Source organism: Heptranchias perlo, chromosome 7 (genome assembly GCF_035084215.1).
Source record: "Heptranchias perlo isolate sHepPer1 chromosome 7, sHepPer1.hap1, whole genome shotgun sequence".
Classification (NCBI taxonomy): domain Eukaryota; kingdom Metazoa; phylum Chordata; class Chondrichthyes; order Hexanchiformes; family Hexanchidae; genus Heptranchias; species Heptranchias perlo.
The window spans coordinates 98,952,072-98,973,274 of NC_090331.1; positions in this window are offsets into that span (position 1 = coordinate 98,952,072).

The following is a 21,203-nucleotide window of genomic DNA, read 5'->3' on the forward strand; positions in this document are numbered from 1 at the left end:
CATTTCAGCGAGCAAGAAGCTTTATCTTAAAAAGCGTAAGATTTCATCTGAAAATATAAGAACTTATCGTGGTTCTTCTTGATTTTTGTTGGTTTTCATCTGATGAACTTATTTCAGTCAGCTAGATCTTTCTTCTTCAAAGCAAAAAGATTTAACTTCAAATACAAGAACTTTTCGTGGTTTTGATGGTTTTCAGCAAATGAACATATTTCAGCGAGCTGGAAGTTTTTTCCTTAATAGCGTAAGATTTTATCTTAAAATACAAGAACTTTTCGTGGTTGTTGTCAATTTTTGTTGGTTTTCATCTAATGAACTTATTTCAGTCAGCTCGATCTGTCTTCTTCAAAGCAAAAAGATTTTATCTTCAAATACAAGAACTTTTCGTGGTTTTGTTGGTTTTCAGCAAATGAACAGATTTCAGCGAGCCAGAAGTTTTTTCTTTAATAGCGTAAGATTTCATCTTAAAACAAAAGAACTTTTCGTGGTTCTTGTCAATTTTTGTTGGTTTTCATCTAATGAACTTATTTCAGTCAGCTGGATCTTTCTTCTTCAAAGCAAAAAGATTTCATCTTCAAATACAAGAACTTTTCGTGGTTTTGATGGTTTTCAGCAAATGAACATATTTCAGCGAGCTGGAAGTTTTTTCCTGAATAGCGTAAGATTTTATCTTAAAATACAAGAACTTTTCGAGGTTCTTGTCAATTTTTGTTGGTTTTCATCTAATGAACTTATTTCAGTCAGCCAGATCTTTCTTCTTCAAAGCAAAAAGATTTTATCTTCAAATACAAGAACTTTTCGTGGTTTTCATGGTTTTCAGCAAATGATCATATTTCAGCGAGCTGGTAGTTTTTTCCTTAATAGAGTAAGAATTTATCTTAAAATACAAGAACTTTTCGAGGTTCTTGTCAATTTTTGTTGGTTTTCATCTCATGAACTTATTTCAGTCAGCCAGATCTTTCTTCTTCAAAGCAAAAACATTTTATCTTCAAATACAAGAACTTTTCGTGCTTTTGTTGGTTTTCAGCAAATGAACACATTTCAGCGAGGTTGAAGTTTTTTCTTTAATAGCGTAAGATTTTATCTTCAAATACAAGAACTTTTCGTGGTTTTGTTGGTTTTCAGCAAATTAACATATTTCAGCGAGCTGGGAGTTTTTACTTTCATAGCGTAAGATTTTATCTTAAACTACAAGAACTTTTCGTGGTTCTTGTCAATTTTTGTTGGTTTTCATCTGATGAACTCATTTCAGTCAGCCAGATCTTTCTTCGTCAAAGCAAAAGGATTTTATCTTCAAATACAAGAACTTTTTGTGGTTTTGATGGTTTTCAGCAAATGAACATATTTCAGCGAGCTGGAAGTTTTTTCCTTAATAGCGTAAGATTTTATCTTAAAAGACAAGAACTGTTCGTGGTTCTTGTCAATTTTTGTTGGTTTTCATCTAATGAACTTATTTCAGTCAGCTGGATCTTTCTTCTTCAAAGCAAAAAGATTTTATCTTCAAATACAAAAACTTGTCGTGGTTTTGATGGTTTTCAGCAAATGATCATATTTCAGCGATCTGGAAGTTTTTTCCTTAATGGAGTAAGATTTTATGTTAAAATACAAGAACTTTTCGTGGTTCTTGTCAATTTTTGTTGCTTTTTTTCTGATGAACTTATTTCAGTCAGCCGGATCTTACTTCTTCAAAGCAAATAGATTTTATCTTCAAATACAAGAACTTTTCGTGCTTTTGTTGGTTTTCAGCAAATGAACATATTTCAGCGAGCCAGAAGGATTTTCTTTAATAGTGTAAGATATTATCTTAAAGTACAAGAACTTTTCGTGGTTCTTGTCAATTTTTGTTGGTTTTCATCTAATGAACTTATTTCAGTCAGCTGGATCTTTCTTCTTCAAAGCAAAAAGATTTTATCTTCAAATACAAGAACTTTTCGTGGTTTTGTTGGTTTTCAGCAAATGAACAGATTTCAGCGAGGTAGAAGTTTTTTCTTTAATAGCGTAAGATTTCATCTGAAAATACAGGAACTTTTCGTGGTTCTTGTCAATTTTTGTTGGTTTTCATCTGATGAACTTATTTCAGTCAGCGAGATCTTTCTTCTTCAAAGCAAAAAGATTTTATCTTCAAATACAAGAACTTTTCGTGTTTTTGTTGGTTGTCAGCAAATGAAAACATTTCAGCGAGCAAGAAGCTTTATCTTAAAAAGCGTAAGATTTTATCTTAAAATACAACAACTTTTCGTGGTTCTTGTCAATTTTTGTTGGTTTTCATCTAATGAACTTATTTCAGTCAGCTAGATCTTTCTTCTTCAAAGCAAAAAGATTTTATCTTCAAATACAAGAACTTTTCGTGGTTTTGTTAGTTTTCAGCAAATGAAAACATTTCAGCGAGCAAGAAGCTTTATCTTAAAAAGCGTAAGATTTTATCTTAAAATACAAGAACTTTTCGTGGTTCTTGTCAATTTTTGTTGGTTTTCATCTCATGAACTTAATTCAGTCAGCTGGATCTTTCTTCTTCAAAGCAAAAAGATTTTATCTTCAAATACAAGAACTTTTCGTGGTTTTGTTGGTTTTCAGCAAATTAACATATTTCAGCGAGCTGGGAGTTTTTACTTTCACAGCGTAAGATTTTATCTTAAACTACAAGAACTTTTCGTGGTTCTTGTCAATTTTTGTTGGTTTTCATCTAATGAACTTATTTCAGTCAGCCAGATCTTTCTTCTTCAAAGCAAAAAGATTTTATCTTCAAATACAAGAACTTTTCGTGGTTTTGTTGGTTTTCAGCAAATTAACATATTTCAGCGAGCTGGAAGTTTTTTCCTTAATAGCGTAAGATTTTATCTTAAAAGACAAGAACTGTTCGTGGTTCTTGTCAATTTTTGTTGGTTTTCATCTAATGAACTTATTTCAGTCAGCCAGATCTTTCTTCTTCAAAGCAAAAAGATTTTATCTTCAAATACAAGAACTTTTCGTGGTTTTCATGGTTTTCAGCAAATGATCATATTTCAGCGAGCTGGTAGTTTTTTCCTTAATAGAGTAAGAATTTATCTTAAAATACAAGAACTTTTCGAGGTTCTTGTCAATTTTTGTTGGTTTTCATCTCATGAACTTATTTCAGTCAGCCAGATCTTTCTTCTTCAAAGCAAAAACATTTTATCTTCAAATACAAGAACTTTTCGTGCTTTTGTTGGTTTTCAGCAAATGAACACATTTCAGCGAGGTTGAAGTTTTTTCTTTAATAGCGTAAGATTTTATCTTCAAATACAAGAACTTTTCGTGGTTTTGTTGGTTTTCAGCAAATTAACATATTTCAGCGAGCTCGAGTTTTTACTTTCATAGCGTAAGATTTTATCTTAAACTACAAGAACTTTTCGTGGTTCTTGTCAATTTTTGTTGGTTTTCATCTGATGAACTCATTTCAGTCAGCCAGATCTTTCTTCGTCAAAGCAAAAGGATTTTATCTTCAAATACAAGAACTTTTTGTGGTTTTGATGGTTTTCAGCAAATGAACATATTTCAGCGAGCTGGAAGTTTTTTCCTTAATAGCGTAAGATTTTATCTTAAAAGACAAGAACTGTTCGTGGTTCTTGTCAATTTTTGTTGGTTTTCATCTAATGAACTTATTTCAGTCAGCTGGATCTTTCTTCTTCAAAGCAAAAAGATTTTATCTTCAAATACAAAAACTTGTCGTGGTTTTGATGGTTTTCAGCAAATGATCATATTTCAGCGATCTGGAAGTTTTTTCCTTAATGGAGTAAGATTTTATGTTAAAATACAAGAACTTTTCGTGGTTCTTGTCAATTTTTGTTGCTTTTTTTCTGATGAACTTATTTCAGTCAGCCGGATCTTACTTCTTCAAAGCAAATAGATTTTATCTTCAAATACAAGAACTTTTCGTGCTTTTGTTGGTTTTCAGCAAATGAACATATTTCAGCGAGCCAGAAGGATTTTCTTTAATAGTGTAAGATATTATCTTAAAGTACAAGAACTTTTCGTGGTTCTTGTCAATTTTTGTTGGTTTTCATCTAATGAACTTATTTCAGTCAGCTGGATCTTTCTTCTTCAAAGCAAAAAGATTTTATCTTCAAATACAAGAACTTTTCGTGGTTTTGTTGGTTTTCAGCAAATGAACAGATTTCAGCGAGGTAGAAGTTTTTTCTTTAATAGCGTAAGATTTCATCTGAAAATACAGGAACTTTTCGTGGTTCTTGTCAATTTTTGTTGGTTTTCATCTGATGAACTTATTTCAGTCAGCGAGATCTTTCTTCTTCAAAGCAAAAAGATTTTATCTTCAAATACAAGAACTTTTCGTGTTTTTGTTGGTTGTCAGCAAATGAAAACATTTCAGCGAGCAAGAAGCTTTATCTTAAAAAGCGTAAGATTTTATCTTAAAATACAACAACTTTTCGTGGTTCTTGTCAATTTTTGTTGGTTTTCATCTAATGAACTTATTTCAGTCAGCTAGATCTTTCTTCTTCAAAGCAAAAAGATTTTATCTTCAAATACAAGAACTTTTCGTGGTTTTGTTAGTTTTCAGCAAATGAAAACATTTCAGCGAGCAAGAAGCTTTATCTTAAAAAGCGTAAGATTTTATCTTAAAATACAAGAACTTTTCGTGGTTCTTGTCAATTTTTGTTGGTTTTCATCTCATGAACTTAATTCAGTCAGCTGGATCTTTCTTCTTCAAAGCAAAAAGATTTTATCTTCAAATACAAGAACTTTTCGTGGTTTTGTTGGTTTTCAGCAAATTAACATATTTCAGCGAGCTGGGAGTTTTTACTTTCATAGCGTAAGATTTTATCTTAAACTACAAGAACTTTTCGTGGTTCTTGTCAATTTTTGTTGGTTTTCATCTAATGAACTTATTTCAGTCAGCCAGATCTTTCTTCTTCAAAGCAAAAAGATTTTATCTTCAAATACAAGAACTTTTCGTGGTTTTGTTGGTTTTCAGCAAATTAACATATTTCAGCGAGCTGGAAGTTTTTTCCTTAATCGCGTAAGATTTTATCTTAAAAGACAAGAACTGTTCGTGGTTCTTGTCAATTTTTGTTGGTTTTCATCTAATGAACTTATTTCAGTCAGCTGGATCTTTCTTCTTCAAAGCAAAAAGATTTTATCTTCAAATACAAGAACTTTTCGTGGTTTTGATGGTTTTCAGCAAATGATCATATTTCAGCGATCTGGAAGTTTTTTCCTTAATAGAGTAAGATTTTATGTTAAAATACAAGAACTTTTCGTGGTTCTTGTCAATTTTTGTTGCTTTTTTTCTGATGAACTTATTTCAGTCAGCCGGATCTTTCTTCTTCAAAGCAAATAGATTTTATCTTCAAATACAAGAACTTTTCGTGGTTTTGTTGGTTTTCAGCAAATGAACAGATTTCAGCGAGCAAGTAGTTTTTTCTTTAATAGCGTAAGATTTTATCTTAAAATACAAGAACTTTTCGTGGTTCTGGTCAATTTTTGTTGGTTTTCATCTAATGAACTTTTTTCAGTCAGCTCGATCTTTCTTCTTCAAAGCAAAAAGATTTTATCTTCAAATACAAGAACTTTTCGTGGTTTTGATGGTTTTCAGCAAATGAACATATTTCAACGAGCTGGAAGTTTTTTCCTTAATAGCGTAAGATTTTATCTTAAAATACAAGAACTTTTCGTGGTTCTTGTCAATTTTTGTTGGTTTTCATCGAATGAACTTATTTCATTCAGCGACATCTTTCTTCTTCAAAGCAAAAAGATTTTATCTTCAAATACAAGATCTTTTCGTGGTTTTGTTGGTTTTCAGCAAATTAACATATTTCAGCGAGCTGGGAATTTTTACTTTAATAGCGTAAGATTTTATCTTGAAATGCAAGAACTTTTCGTCGTTCTTGTCAATTTTTGTTGGTTTTCATCTAATGAACTGATTTCAGTCAGCGAGATCTTTCTTCTTCAAAGCAAAAGGATTTTATCTTCAAATACAAGAACTTTTCGTGGTTTTGTTGGTTTTCAACAAATGAACAGATTTCAGCGAGCCAGAAGTTTTTTCTTTAATAGCGTAAGATTTCATCTTAAAATACAAGAACTTTTCGTGGTTCTTGTCAATTTTTGTTGGTTTTCATCTAATGAACTTATTTCAGTCAGCTGGATCTTTCTTCTTCAAAGCAAAAAGATTTCATCTTCAAATACAAGAACTTTTCGTGGTTTTGATGGTTTTCAGCAAATGATCATATTTCAGCGAGCTGGTAGTTTTTTCCTTAATAGAGTAAGAATTTATCTTAAAATACAAGAACTTTTCGAGGTTCTTGTCAATTTTTGTTGGTTTTCATCTAATGAACTTATTTCAGTCAGCCAGATCTTTCTTCTTCAAAGCAAAAAGATTTTATCTTCAAATACAAGAACTTTTCGTGCTTTTGTTGGTTTTCAGCAAATGAACATATTTCAGCGAGCCAGAAGGTTTTTCTTTAATAGCGTAAGATATTATCTTAAAATACAAGAACTTTTCGTGGTTCTTGTCAATTTTTGTGGGTTTTCATCTGATGAACTGATTTCAGTCAGCTGGATCTTTCTTCTTCAAAGCAAAAAGATTTTATCTTCAAATACAAGAACTTTTTGTGGTTTTGTTGGTTTTCAGCAAATGAACAGATTTCAGCGAGGTAGAAGTTTTTTCTTTAAAGCGTAAGATTTCATCTGAAAATACAAGAACTTTTCGTGGTTTTGTTGGTTTTCAGCAAATGAACATATTTCAGCGAGCAAGACGTTTTTTCTTTAATAGCGTAAGATTTCATCTTAAAATACAAGAACTTATCGTGGTTCTTCTCGATTTTTGTTGGTTTTCATCTAATGAACTTATTTCAGTCAGCTAGATCTTTCTTCTTCAAAGCAAAAAGATTTTATCTTCAAATACAAGAACTTTTCGTGGTTTTGTTGGCTTTCAGCAAATTAACATATTTCAGCGAGCTGGGAGTTTTTACTTTAATTGCGTAAGATTTTATCTTAAACTGCAAGAACTTTTCGTGGTTCTTGTCAATTTTTGTTGGTTTTCATCAAATGAACTTATTTCAGTCAGCGAGATCTTTCTTCTTCAAAGCAAAAGGATTTTATCTTCAAATACAAGAACTTTCAACGTGGTTTTGTTGGTTTTCAGCAAATGAACAGATTTCAGCGAGCCAGAAGTTTTTTCTTTCATAGCGTCAGATTTTATCTTAAAATACAAGAACTTTTCGTGTTTCTTGTCAATTTTTGTTGGTTTTCATCGAATGAAATTATTTCAGTCAGCAAGATCTTTCTTCAAAGCAAAAAGATTTGATCTTCAAATACAAGAACTTTTCGTGGTTTTGTTGGTTTTCAGCAAATGAACAGATTTCAGCGACCCAATAGTTTTTTCTTTAATAGCGTAAGATTTTATCTTAAAATACAAGAACTTTTCGTGGTTCTTGTCAATTTTTGTTGGTTTTCATCTGATGAACTTATTTCAGTCAGCTAGATCTTTCTTCTTCAAAGCAAAAAGATTTAACTTCAAATACAAGAACTTTTCGTGGTTTTGATGGTTTTCAGCAAATGAACATATTTCAGCGAGCTGGAAGTTTTTTCCTTAATAGCGTAAGATTTTATCTTAAAATACAAGAACTTTTCGTGGTTATTGTCAATTTTTGTTGGTTTTCAGCTAATGAACTTATTTCAGTCAGCTCGATCTTTCTTCTTCAAAGCAAAAAGATTTTATCTTCAAATACAAGAACTTTTCGTGGTTTTGTTGGTTTTCAGCAAATGAACAGATTTCAGCGAGCCAGAAGTTTTTTCTTTAATAGCGTAAGATTTCATCTTAAAATACAAGAACTTTTCGTGGTTCTTGTCAATTTTTGTTGGTTTTCATCTAATGAACTTATTTCAGTCAGCTGGATCTTTCTTCTTCAAAGCAAAAAGATTTCATCTTCAAATACAAGAACTTTTCGTGGTTTTGATGGTTTTCAGCAAATGAACATATTTCAGCGAGCTGGAAGTTTTTTCCTTAATAGCGTAAGATTTTATCTTAAAATACAAGAACTTTTTGAGGTTCTTGTCAATTTTTGTTGGTTTTCATCTAATGAACTTATTTCAGTCAGCCAGATCTTTCTTCTTCAAAGCAAAAAGATTTTATCTTCAAATACAAGAACTTTTCGTGGTTTTGTTGGTTTTCAGCAAATGAACAGATTTCAGCGAGGTAGAAGTTTTTTCTTTAAAGCGTAAGATTTCATCTGAAAATACAAGAACTTTTCGTGGTTTTGTTGGTTTTCAGCAAATGAACATATTTCAGCGAGCAAGAAGTTTTTTCTTTAATAGCGTAAGATTTCATCTTAAAATACAAGAACTTATCGTGGTTCTTCTCGATTTTTGTTGGTTTTCATCTAATGAACTTATTTCAGTCAGCTAGATCTTTCTTCTTCAAAGCAAAAAGATTTCATCTTCAAATACAAGAACTTTTCGTGGTTTTGTTGGTTTTCAGCAAATGAACACATTTCAGCGAGCAAGAAGCTTTATCTTAAAAAGCGTAAGATTTCATCTGAAAATATAAGAACTTATCGTGGTTCTTCTCGATTTTTGTTGGTTTTCATCTGATGAACTTATTTCAGTCAGCTAGATCTTTCTTCTTCAAAGCAAAAAGATTTAACTTCAAATACAAGAACTTTTCGTGGTTTTGATGGTTTTCAGCAAATGAACATATTTCAGCGAGCTGGAAGTTTTTTCCTTAATAGCGTAAGATTTTATCTTAAAATACAAGAACTTTTCGTGGTTGTTGTCAATTTTTGTTGGTTTTCATCTAATGAAGTTATTTCAGTCAGCTCGATCTGTCTTCTTCAAAGCAAAAAGATTTTATCTTCAAATACAAGAACTTTTCGTGGTTTTGTTGGTTTTCAGCAAATGAACAGATTTCAGCGAGCCAGAAGTTTTTTCTTTAATAGCGTAAGATTTCATCTTAAAACAAAAGAACTTTTCGTGGTTCTTGTCAATTTTTGTTGGTTTTCATCTAATGAACTTATTTCAGTCAGCTGGATCTTTCTTCTTCAAAGCAAAAAGATTTCATCTTCAAATACAAGAACTTTTCGTGGTTTTGATGGTTTTCAGCAAATGAACATATTTCAGCGAGCTGGAAGTTTTTTCCTGAATAGCGTAAGATTTTATCTTAAAATACAAGAACTTTTCGAGGTTCTTGTCAATTTTTGTTGGTTTTCATCTAATGAACTTATTTCAGTCAGCCAGATCTTTCTTCCTCAAAGCAAAAAGATTTTATCTTCAAATACAAGAACTTTTCGTGGTTTTCATGGTTTTCAGCAAATGATCATATTTCAGCGAGCTGGTAGTTTTTTCCTTAATAGAGTAAGAATTTATCTTAAAATACAAGAACTTTTCGAGGTTCTTGTCAATTTTTGTTGGTTTTCATCTCATGAACTTATTTCAGTCAGCCAGATCTTTCTTCTTCAAAGCAAAAACATTTTATCTTCAAATACAAGAACTTTTCGTGCTTTTGTTGGTTTTCAGCAAATGAACACATTTCAGCGAGGTTGAAGTTTTTTCTTTAATAGCGTAAGATTTCATCTGAAAATACAAGAACTTTTCGTGGTTCTTGTCAATTTTTGTTGGTTTTCATCTGATGAACTTATTTCAGTCAGCGAGATCTTTCTTCTTCAAAGCAAAAAGATTTTATCTTCAAATACAAGAACTTTTCGTGGTTTTGTTGGTTTTCAGCAAATGAACATATTTCAGCGAGCAAGAAGTTTTTTCTTTAATAGCGTAAGATTTCATCTTAAAATACAAGAACTTATCGTGGTTCTTCTCGATTTTTGTTGGTTTTCATCTTATGAACTTATTTCAGTCAGCTGGATCTTTCTTCTTCAAAGCAAAAAGATTTTATCTTCAAATACAAGAACTTTTCGTGGTTTTGTTGGTTTTCAGCAAATGAACAGATTTCAGCGAGGTAGAAGTTTTTTCTTTAATAGCGTAAGATTTCATCTTCAAATACAAGAACTTTTCGTGGTTTTGATGGTTTTCAGCAAATGAACATATTTCAGCGAGCTGGAAGTTTTTTCCTTAATAGCGTAAGATTTTATCTTAAACTACAAGAACTTTTCGTGGTTCTTGTCAATTTTTGTTGGTTTTCATCTGATGAACTTATTTCAGTCAGCCAGATCTTTCTTCTTTAAAGCAAAAAGATTTTATCTTCAAATACAAGAACTTTTCGTGGTTTTGATGGTTTTCAGCAAATGAACATATTTCAGCGAGCTGGAAGTTTTTTCCTTAATAGCGTAAGATTTTATCTTAAAAGACAAGAACTGTTCGTGGTTCTTGTCAATTTTTGTTGGTTTTCATCTAATGAACTTATTTCAGTCAGCTAGATCTTTCTTCTTCAAAGCAAAAAGATTTTATCTTCAAATACAAGAACTTTTCGTGGCTTTGATGGTTTTCAGCAAATGATCATATTTCAGCGATCTGGAAGTTTTTTCCTTAATAGAGTAAGATTTTATGTTAAAATAGAAGAACTTTTCGTGGTTCTTGTCAATTTTTGTTGCTTTTTTTCTGATGAACTTATTTCAGTCAGCCGGATCTTACTTCTTCAAAGCAAATAGATTTTATCTTCAAATACAAGAACTTTTCGTGCTTTTGTTGGTTTTCAGCAAATGAACATATTTCAGCGAGCCAGAAGGTTTTTCTTTAATAGCGTAAGATATTATCTTAAAATACAAGAACTTTTCGTGGTTCTTGTCAATTTTTGTTGGTTTTCATCTAATGAACTTATTTCAGTCAGCTTGATCTTTCTTCTTCAAAGCAAAAAGATTTTATCTTCAAATACAAGAACTTTTCGTGGTTTTGTTGGTTTTCTGCAAATGAACAGATTTCAGTGAGGTAGAAGTTTTTTCTTTAATAGCGTAAGATTTCATCTGAAAATACAAGAACTTTTCGTGGTTCTTGTCAATTTTTGTTGGTTTTCATCTGATGAACTTATTTCAGTCAGCGAGATCTTTCTTCTTCAAAGCAAAAAGATTTTATCTTCAAATACAAGAACTTTTCGTGGTTTTGTTGGTTTTCAGCAAATGAACATATTTCAGCGAGCAAGAAGTTTTTTCTTTAATAGCGTAAGATTTCATCTTAAAATACAAGAACTTATCGTGGTTCTTCTCGATTTTTGTTGGTTTTCATCTCATGAACTTATTTCAGTCAGCTGGATCTTTCTTCTTCAATGCAAAAAAATTTCATCTTCAAATACAAGAACTTTTCGTGGTTTTGTTGGTTTTCAGCAAATGAACACATTTCAGCGAGCAAGAAGCATTATCTTAAAAAGCGTAAGATTTTGTCTTAAAATACAAGAACTTTTCGTGGTTCTTGTCAATTTTTGTTGGTTTTCATCTAATGAACTTATTTCAGTCAGCTAGATCTTTCTTCTTCAAAGCAAAAAGATTTTATCTTCAAATACAAGAACTTTTCGTGGTTTTGATGGTTTTCAGCAAATGAACATATTTCAGCGAGCTCGAAGTTTTTTCCTTCATAGCGTAAGATTTTATCTGAAAATACAAGAACTTTTCGTGGTTCTTGTCAATTTTTGTTGGTTTTCATCTCATGAACTTAATTCAGTCAGCTGGATCTTTCTTCTTCAAAGCAAAAAGATTTTATCTTCAAATACAAGAACTTTTCGTGGTTTTGTTGGTTTTCAGCAAATTAACATATTTCAGCGAGCTGGGAGTTTTTACTTTCATAGCGTAAGATTTTATCTTAAACGACAAGAACTTTTCGTGGTTCTTGTCAATTTTTGTTGGTTTTCATCTAATGAACTTATTTCAGTCAGCCAGATCTTTCTTCTTCAAAGCAAAAAGATTTTATCTTCAAATACAAGAACTTTTCGTGGCTTTGATGGTTTTCAGCAAATGAACATATCTCAGCGAGCTCGAAGTTTTTTCCTTAATAGCGTAAGATTTTATCTTCAAATACAAGAACTTTTCGTGGTTTTGTTGGTTTTCAGCAAATTAACATATTTCAGCGAGCTGGGAGTTTTTACTTTCATAGCGTAAGATTTTATCTTAAACGACAAGAACTTTTCGTGGTTCTTGTCAATTTTTGTTGGTTTTCATCTAATGAACTTATTTCAGTCAGCCAGATCTTTCTTCTTCAAAGCAAAAAGATTTTATCTTCAAATACAAGAACTTTTCGTGGTTTTGATGGTTTTCAGCAAATGAACATATTTCAGCGAGCTGGAAGTTTTTTCCTTAATAGCGTAAGATTTTATCTTAAAATACAAGAACTTTTCGTGGTTGTTGTCAATTTTTGTTGGTTTTCATCTAATGAACTTATTTCAGTCAGCTCGATCTGTCTTCTTCAAAGCAAAAAGATTTTATCTTCAAATACAAGAACTTTTCGTGGTTTTGTTGGTTTTCAGCAAATGAACAGATTTCAGCGAGCCAGAAGTTTTTTCTTTAATAGCGTAAGATTTCATCTTAAAACAAAAGAACTTTTCGTGGTTCTTGTCAATTTTTGTTGGTTTTCATCTAATGAACTTATTTCAGTCAGCTGGATCTTTCTTCTTCAAAGCAAAAAGATTTCATCTTCAAATACAAGAACTTTTCGTGGTTTTGATGGTTTTCAGCAAATGAACATATTTCAGCGAGCTGGAAGTTTTTTCCTGAATAGCGTAAGATTTTATCTTAAAATACAAGAACTTTTCGAGGTTCTTGTCAATTTTTGTTGGTTTTCATCTAATGAACTTATTTCAGTCAGCCAGATCTTTCTTCTTCAAAGCAAAAAGATTTTATCTTCAAATACAAGAACTTTTCGTGGTTTTCATGGTTTTCAGCAAATGATCATATTTCAGCGAGCTGGTAGTTTTTTCCTTAATAGAGTAAGAATTTATCTTAAAATACAAGAACTTTTCGAGGTTCTTGTCAATTTTTGTTGGTTTTCATCTCATGAACTTATTTCAGTCAGCCAGATCTTTCTTCTTCAAAGCAAAAACATTTTATCTTCAAATACAAGAACTTTTCGTGCTTTTGTTGGTTTTCAGCAAATGAACACATTTCAGCGAGGTTGAAGTTTTTTCTTTAATAGCGTAAGATTTCATCTGAAAATACAAGAACTTTTCGTGGTTCTTGTCAATTTTTGTTGGTTTTCATCTGATGAACTTATTTCAGTCAGCGAGATCTTTCTTCTTCAAAGCAAAAAGATTTTATCTTCAAATACAAGAACTTTTCGTGGTTTTGTTGGTTTTCAGCAAATGAACATATTTCAGCGAGCAAGAAGTTTTTTCTTTAATAGCGTAAGATTTCATCTTAAAATACAAGAACTTATCGTGGTTCTTCTCGATTTTTGTTGGTTTTCATCTTATGAACTTATTTCAGTCAGCTGGATCTTTCTTCTTCAAAGCAAAAAGATTTTATCTTCAAATACAAGAACTTTTCGTGGTTTTGTTGGTTTTCAGCAAATGAACAGATTTCAGCGAGGTAGAAGTTTTTTCTTTAATAGCGTAAGATTTCATCTGAAAATACAAGAACTTTTCGTCGTTTTGTTGGTTTTCAGCAAATGAACATATTTCAGCGAGCAAGAAGTTTTTTCTTTAATAGCGTAAGATTTCATCTTAAAATACAAGAACTTATCGTGGTTCTTCTCGATTTTTGTTTGTTTTCATCTAATGAACTTATTTCAGTCAGCTAGACCTTTCTTCTTCAAAGCAAAAAGATTTCATCTTCAAATACAAGAACTTTTCGTGGTTTTGTTGGTTTTCAGCAAATGAACACATTTCAGCGAGCAAGAAGCTTTATCTTAAAAAGCGTAAGATTTTATCTTCAAATACAAGAACTTTTCGTGGTTCTTGTCAATTTTTGTTGGTTTTCATCTCATGAACTTAATTCAGTCAGCTGGATCTTTCTTCTTCAAAGCAAAAAGATTTCATCTTCAAATACAAGAACTCTTCGTGGTTTTGATGGTTTTCAGCAAATGAACATATTTCAGCGAGCTGGAAGTTTTTTCCTTAATAGCGTAAGATTTTATCTTAAACTACAAGAACTTTTCGTGGTTCTTGTCAATTTTTGTTGGTTTTCATCTGATGAACTTATTTCAGTCAGCCAGATCTTTCTTCTTTAAAGCAAAAAGATTTTATCTTCAAATACAAGAACTTTTCGTGGTTTTGATGGTTTTCAGCAAATGAACATATTTCAGCGAGCTGGAAGTTTTTTCCTTAATAGCGTAAGATTTTATCTTAAAAGACAAGAACTGTTCGTGGTTCTTGTCAATTTTTGTTGGTTTTCATCTAATGAACTTATTTCAGTCAGCTAGATCTTTCTTCTTCAAAGCAAAAAGATTTTATCTTCAAATACAAGAACTTTTCGTGGTTTTGATGGTTTTCAGCAAATGATCATATTTCAGCGATCTGGAAGTTTTTTCCTTAATAGAGTAAGATTTTATGTTAAAATAGAAGAACTTTTCGTGGTTCTTGTCAATTTTTGTTGCTTTTTTTCTGATGAACTTATTTCAGTCAGCCGGATCTTACTTCTTCAAAGCAAATAGATTTTATCTTCAAATACAAGAACTTTTCGTGCTTTTGTTGGTTTTCAGCAAATGAACATATTTCAGCGAGCCAGAAGGTTTTTCTTTAATAGCGTAAGATATTATCTTAAAATACAAGAACTTTTCGTGGTTCTTGTCAATTTTTGTTGGTTTTCATCTAATGAACTTATTTCAGTCAGCTTGATCTTTCTTCTTCAAAGCAAAAAGATTTTATCTTCAAATACAAGAACTTTTCGTGGTTTTGTTGGTTTTCTGCAAATGAACAGATTTCAGTGAGGTAGAAGTTTTTTCTTTAATAGCGTAAGATTTCATCTGAAAATACAAGAACTTTTCGTGGTTCTTGTCAATTTTTGTTGGTTTTCATCTAATGAACTTATTTCAGTCAGCTAGATCTTTCTTCTTCAAAGCAAAAAGATTTTATCTTCAAATACAAGAACTTTTCGTGGTTTTGATGGTTTTCAGCAAATGAACATATTTCAGCGAGCTCGAAGTTTTTTCCTTCATAGCGTAAGATTTCATCTGAAAATACAAGAACTTTTCGTGGTTCTTGTCAATTTTTGTTGGTTTTCATCTCATGAACTTAATTCAGTCAGCTGGATCTTTCTTCTTCAAAGCAAAAAGATTTTATCTTCAAATACAAGAACTTTTCGTGGTTTTGTTGGTTTTCAGCAAATTAACATATTTCAGCGAGCTGGGAGTTTTTACTTTCATAGCGTAAGATTTTATCTTAAACGACAAGAACTTTTCGTGGTTCTTGTCAATTTTTGTTGGTTTTCATCTAATGAACTTATTTCAGTCAGCCAGATCTTTCTTCTTCAAAGCAAAAAGATTTTATCTTCAAATACAAGAACTTTTCGTGGTTTTGATGGTTTTCAGCAAATGAACATATCTCAGCGAGCTCGAAGTTTTTTCCTTAATAGCGTAAGATTTTATCTTAAACTACAAGAACTTTTCGTGGTTCTTGTCAATTTTTGTTGGTTTTCATCTAATGAACTTATTTCAGTCAGCCAGATCTTTCTTCTTCAAAGCAAAAAGATTTTATCTTCAAATACAAGAACTTTTCGTGGTTTTGTTGGTTTTCAGCAAATGAACATATCTCAGCGAGCTGGAAGTTTTTTCCTTAATAGCGTAAGATTTTTTCTTAAAAGACAAGAACTGTTCGTGGTTCTTGTCAATTTTTGTTGGTTTTCATCTGATGAACTTATTTCAGTCAGCTAGATCTTTCTTCTTCAAAGCAAAAAGATTTTATCTTCAAATACAAGAACTTTTCGTGGTTTTGATGGTTTTCAGCAAATGATCATATTTCAGCGATCTGGAAGTTTTTTCCTTAATAGAGTACGATTTTATGTTAAAATACAAGAACTTTTCGTGATTCTTGTCAATTTTTGTTGCTTTTTTTCTGATGAACTTATTTCAGTCAGCCGGATCTTACTTCTTCAAAGCAAATAGATTTTATCTTCAAATACAAGAACTTTTCGTGCTTTTGTTGGTTTTCAGCAAATGAACATATTTCAGCGAGCCAGAAGGATTTTCTTTAATAGCGTAAGATATTATCTTAAAATACAAGAACTTTTCGTGGTTCTTGTCAATTTTTGTTGGTTTTCATCTAATGAACTTATTTCAGTCAGCTTGATCTTTCTTCTTCAAAGCAAAAAGATTTTATCTTCAAACACAAGAACTTTTCGTGGTTTTGTTGGTTTTCTGCAAATGAACAGATTTCAGTGAGGTAGAAGTTTTTTCTTTAATAGCGTAAGATTTCATCTGAAAATACAAGAACTTTTCGTGGTTCTTGTCAATTTTTGTTGGTTTTCATCTGATGAACTTATTTCAGTCAGCGAGATCTTTCTTCTTCAAAGCAAAAAGATTTTATCTTCAAATACAAGAACTTTTCGTGGTTTTGTTGGTTTTCAGCAAATGAACATATTTCAGCGAGCAAGAAGTTTTTTCTTTAATAGCGTAAGATTTCATCTTAAAATACAAGAACTTATCGTGGTTCTTCTCGATTTTTGTTGGTTTTCATCTAATGAACTTATTTCAGTCAGCTAGATCTTTCTTCTTCAATGCAAAAAAATTTCATCTTCAAATACAAGAACTTTTCGTGGTTTTGATGGTTTTCAGCAAATTAACATATTTCAGCGAGCTGGGAGTTTTTACTTTCATAGCGTAAGATTTTATCTTAAACTACAAGAACTTTTCGTGGTTCTTGTCAATTTTTGTTGGTTTTCATCTGATGAACTTATTTCAGTCAGCCAGATCTTTCTTCTTCAAAGCAAAAAGATTTTATCTTCAAATACAAGAACTTTTCGTGGTTTTGATGGTTTTCAGCAAATGAACATGTTTCAGCGAGCTCGAAGTTTTTTCCTTAATAGCGTAAGATTTTATCTTAAAAGACAAGAACTGTTCGTGGTTCTTGTCAATTTTTGTTGGTTTTCATCTAATGAACTTATTTCAGTCAGCTGGATCTTTCTTCTTCAAAGCAAAAAGATTTTATCTTCAAATACAAGAACTTTTCGTGCTTTTGTTGGTTTTCAGCAAATGAACATATTTCAGCGAGCCAGAAGGTTTTTCTTTAATAGCGTAAGATATTATCTTAAAATACAAGAACTTTTCGTGGTTATTGTCAATTTTTGTTGGTTTTCATCTAATGAACTTATTTCAGTCAGCTCGATCTTTCTTCTTCAAAGCAAAAAGATTTTATCTTCAAATACAAGACCTTTTCGTGGTTTTGATGTTTTTCAGCAAATGAACATATTTCAGCGAGCTCGAAGTTTTTTCCTTCATCGCGGAAGATTTTATCTGAAAATACAAGAACTTTTCGTGGTTCTTGTCAATTTTTGTTGGTTTTCATCTCATGAACTTAATTCAGTCAGCTGGATCTTTCTTCTTCAAAGCAAAAAGATTTTATCTTCAAATACAAGAACTTTTCGTGGTTTTGTTGGTTTTCAGCAAATGAACAGATTTCAGCGAGGTAGAAGTTTTTTCTTTAATAGCGTAAGATTTCATCTGAAAATACAAGAACTTTTCGTCGTTTTGTTGGTTTTCAGCAAATGAACATATTTCAGCGAGCAAGAAGTTTTTTCTTTAATAGCGTAAGATTTCATCTTAAAATACAAGAACTTATCGTGGTTCTTCTCGATTTTTGTTTGTTTTCATCTAATGAACTTATTTCAGTCAGCTAGACCTTTCTTCTTCAAAGCAAAAAGATTTCATCTTCAAATACAAGAACTTTTCGTGGTTTTGTTGGTTTTCAGCAAATGAACACATTTCAGCGAGCAAGAAGCTTTATCTTAAAAAGCGTAAGATTTTATCTTCAAATACAAGAACTTTTCGTGGTTCTTGTCAATTTTTGTTGGTTTTCATCTCATGAACTTAATTCAGTCAGCTGGATCTTTCTTCTTCAAAGCAAAAAGATTTCATCTTCAAATACAAGAACTCTTCGTGGTTTTGATGGTTTTCAGCAAATGAACATATTTCAGCGAGCTGGAAGTTTTTTCCTTAATAGCGTAAGATTTTATCTTAAACTACAAGAACTTTTCGTGGTTCTTGTCAATTTTTGTTGGTTTTCATCTGATGAACTTATTTCAGTCAGCCAGATCTTTCTTCTTTAAAGCAAAAAGATTTTATCTTCAAATACAAGAACTTTTCGTGGTTTTGATGGTTTTCAGCAAATGAACATATTTCAGCGAGCTGGAAGTTTTTTCCTTAATAGCGTAAGATTTTATCTTAAAAGACAAGAACTGTTCGTGGTTCTTGTCAATTTTTGTTGGTTTTCATCTAATGAACTTATTTCAGTCAGCTAGATCTTTCTTCTTCAAAGCAAAAAGATTTTATCTTCAAATACAAGAACTTTTCGTGGTTTTGATGGTTTTCAGCAAATGATCATATTTCAGCGATCTGGAAGTTTTTTCCTTAATAGAGTAAGATTTTATGTTAAAATAGAAGAACTTTTCGTGGTTCTTGTCAATTTTTGTTGCTTTTTTTCTGATGAACTTATTTCAGTCAGCCGGATCTTACTTCTTCAAAGCAAATAGATTTTATCTTCAAATACAAGAACTTTTCGTGCTTTTGTTGGTTTTCAGCAAATGAACATATTTCAGCGAGCCAGAAGGTTTTTCTTTAATAGCGTAAGATATTATCTTAAAATACAAGAACTTTTCGTGGTTCTTGTCAATTTTTGTTGGTTTTCATCTAATGAACTTATTTCAGTCAGCTTGATCTTTCTTCTTCAAAGCAAAAAGATTTTATCTTCAAATACAAGAACTTTTCGTGGTTTTGTTGGTTTTCTGCAAATGAACAGATTTCAGTGAGGTAGAAGTTTTTTCTTTAATAGCGTAAGATTTCATCTGAAAATACAAGAACTTTTCGTGGTTCTTGTCAATTTTTGTTGGTTTTCATCTAATGAACTTATTTCAGTCAGCTAGATCTTTCTTCTTCAAAGCAAAAAGATTTTATCTTCAAATACAAGAACTTTTCGTGGTTTTGATGGTTTTCAGCAAATGAACATATTTCAGCGAGCTCGAAGTTTTTTCCTTCATAGCGTAAGATTTCATCTGAAAATACAAGAACTTTTCGTGGTTCTTGTCAATTTTTGTTGGTTTTCATCTCATGAACTTAATTCAGTCAGCTGGATCTTTCTTCTTCAAAGCAAAAAGATTTTATCTTCAAATACAAGAACTTTTCGTGGTTTTGTTGGTTTTCAGCAAATTAACATATTTCAGCGAGCTGGGAGTTTTTACTTTCATAGCGTAAGATTTTATCTTAAACTACAAGAACTTTTCGTGGTTCTTGTCAATTTTTGTTGGTTTTCATCTAATGAACTTATTTCAGTCAGCCAGATCTTTCTTCTTCAAAGCAAAAAGATTTTATCTTCAAATACAAGAACTTTTCGTGGTTTTGATGGTTTTCAGCAAATGAACATATCTCAGCGAGCTCGAAGTTTTTTCCTTAATAGCGTAAGATTTTATCTTAAACTACAAGAACTTTTCGTGGTTCTTGTCAATTTTTGTTGGTTTTCATCTAATGAACTTATTTCAGTCAGCCAGATCTTTCTTCTTCAAAGCAAAAAGATTTTATCTTCAAATACAAGAACTTTTCGTGGTTTTGTTGGTTTTCAGCAAATGAACATATCTCAGCGAGCTGGAAGTTTTTTCCTTAATAGCGTAAGATTTTTTCTTAAAAGACAAGAACTGTTCGTGGTTCTTGTCAATTTTTGTTGGTTTTCATCTGATGAACTTATTTCAGTCAGCTAGATCTTTCTTCTTCAAAGCAAAAAGATTTTATCTTCAAATACAAGAACTTTTCGTGGTTTTGATGGTTTTCAGCAAATGATCATATTTCAGCGATCTGGAAGTTTTTTCCTTAATAGAGTACGATTTTATGTTAAAATACAAGAACTTTTCGTGATTCTTGTCAATTTTTGTTGCTTTTTTTCTGATGAACTTATTTCAGTCAGCCGGATCTTACTTCTTCAAAGCAAATAGATTTTATCTTCAAATACAAGAACTTTTCGTGCTTTTGTTGGTTTTCAGCAAATGAACATATTTCAGCGAGCCAGAAGGATTTTCTTTAATAGCGTAAGATATTATCTTAAAATACAAGAACTTTTCGTGGTTCTTGTCAATTTTTGTTGGTTTTCATCTAATGAACTTATTTCAGTCAGCTTGATCTTTCTTCTTCAAAGCAAAAAGATTTTATCTTCAAACACAAGAACTTTTCGTGGTTTTGTTGGTTTTCTGCAAATGAACAGATTTCAGTGAGGTAGAAGTTTTTTCTTTAATAGCGTAAGATTTCATCTGAAAATACAAGAACTTTTCGTGGTTCTTGTCAATTTTTGTTGGTTTTCATCTGATGAACTTATTTCAGTCAGCGAGATCTTTCTTCTTCAAAGCAAAAAGATTTTATCTTCAAATACAAGAACTTTTCGTGGTTTTGTTGGTTTTCAGCAAATGAACATATTTCAGCGAGCAAGAAGTTTTTTCTTTAATAGCGTAAGATTTCATCTTAAAATACAAGAACTTATCGTGGTTCTTCTCGATTTTTGTTGGTTTTCATCTAATGAACTTATTTCAGTCAGCTAGATCTTTCTTCTTCAATGCAAAAAAATTTCATCTTCAAATACAAGAACTTTTCGTGGTTTTGATGGTTTTCAGCAAATTAACATATTTCAGCGAGCTGGGAGTTTTTACTTTCATTGCGTAAGATTTTATCTTAAACTACAAGAACTTTTCGTGGTTCTTGTCAATTTTTGTTGGTTTTCATCTGATGAACTTATTTCAGTCAGCCAGATCTTTCTTCTTCAAAGCAAAAAGATTTTATCTTCAAATACAAGAACTTTTCGTGGTTTTGATGGTTTTCAGCAAATGAACATGTTTCAGCGAGCTCGAAGTTTTTTCCTTAATAGCGTAAGATTTTATCTTAAAAGACAAGAACTGTTCGTGGTTCTTGTCAATTTTTGTTGGTTTTCATCTAATGAACTTATTTCAGTCAGCTGGATCTTTCTTCTTCAAAGCAAAAAGATTTTATCTTCAAATACAAGAACTTTTCGTGCTTTTGTTGGTTTTCAGCAAATGAACATATTTCAGCGAGCCAGAAGGTTTTTCTTTAATAGCGTAAGATATTATCTTAAAATACAAGAACTTTTCGTGGTTATTGTCAATTTTTGTTGGTTTTCATCTAATGAACTTATTTCAGTCAGCTCGATCTTTCTTCTTCAA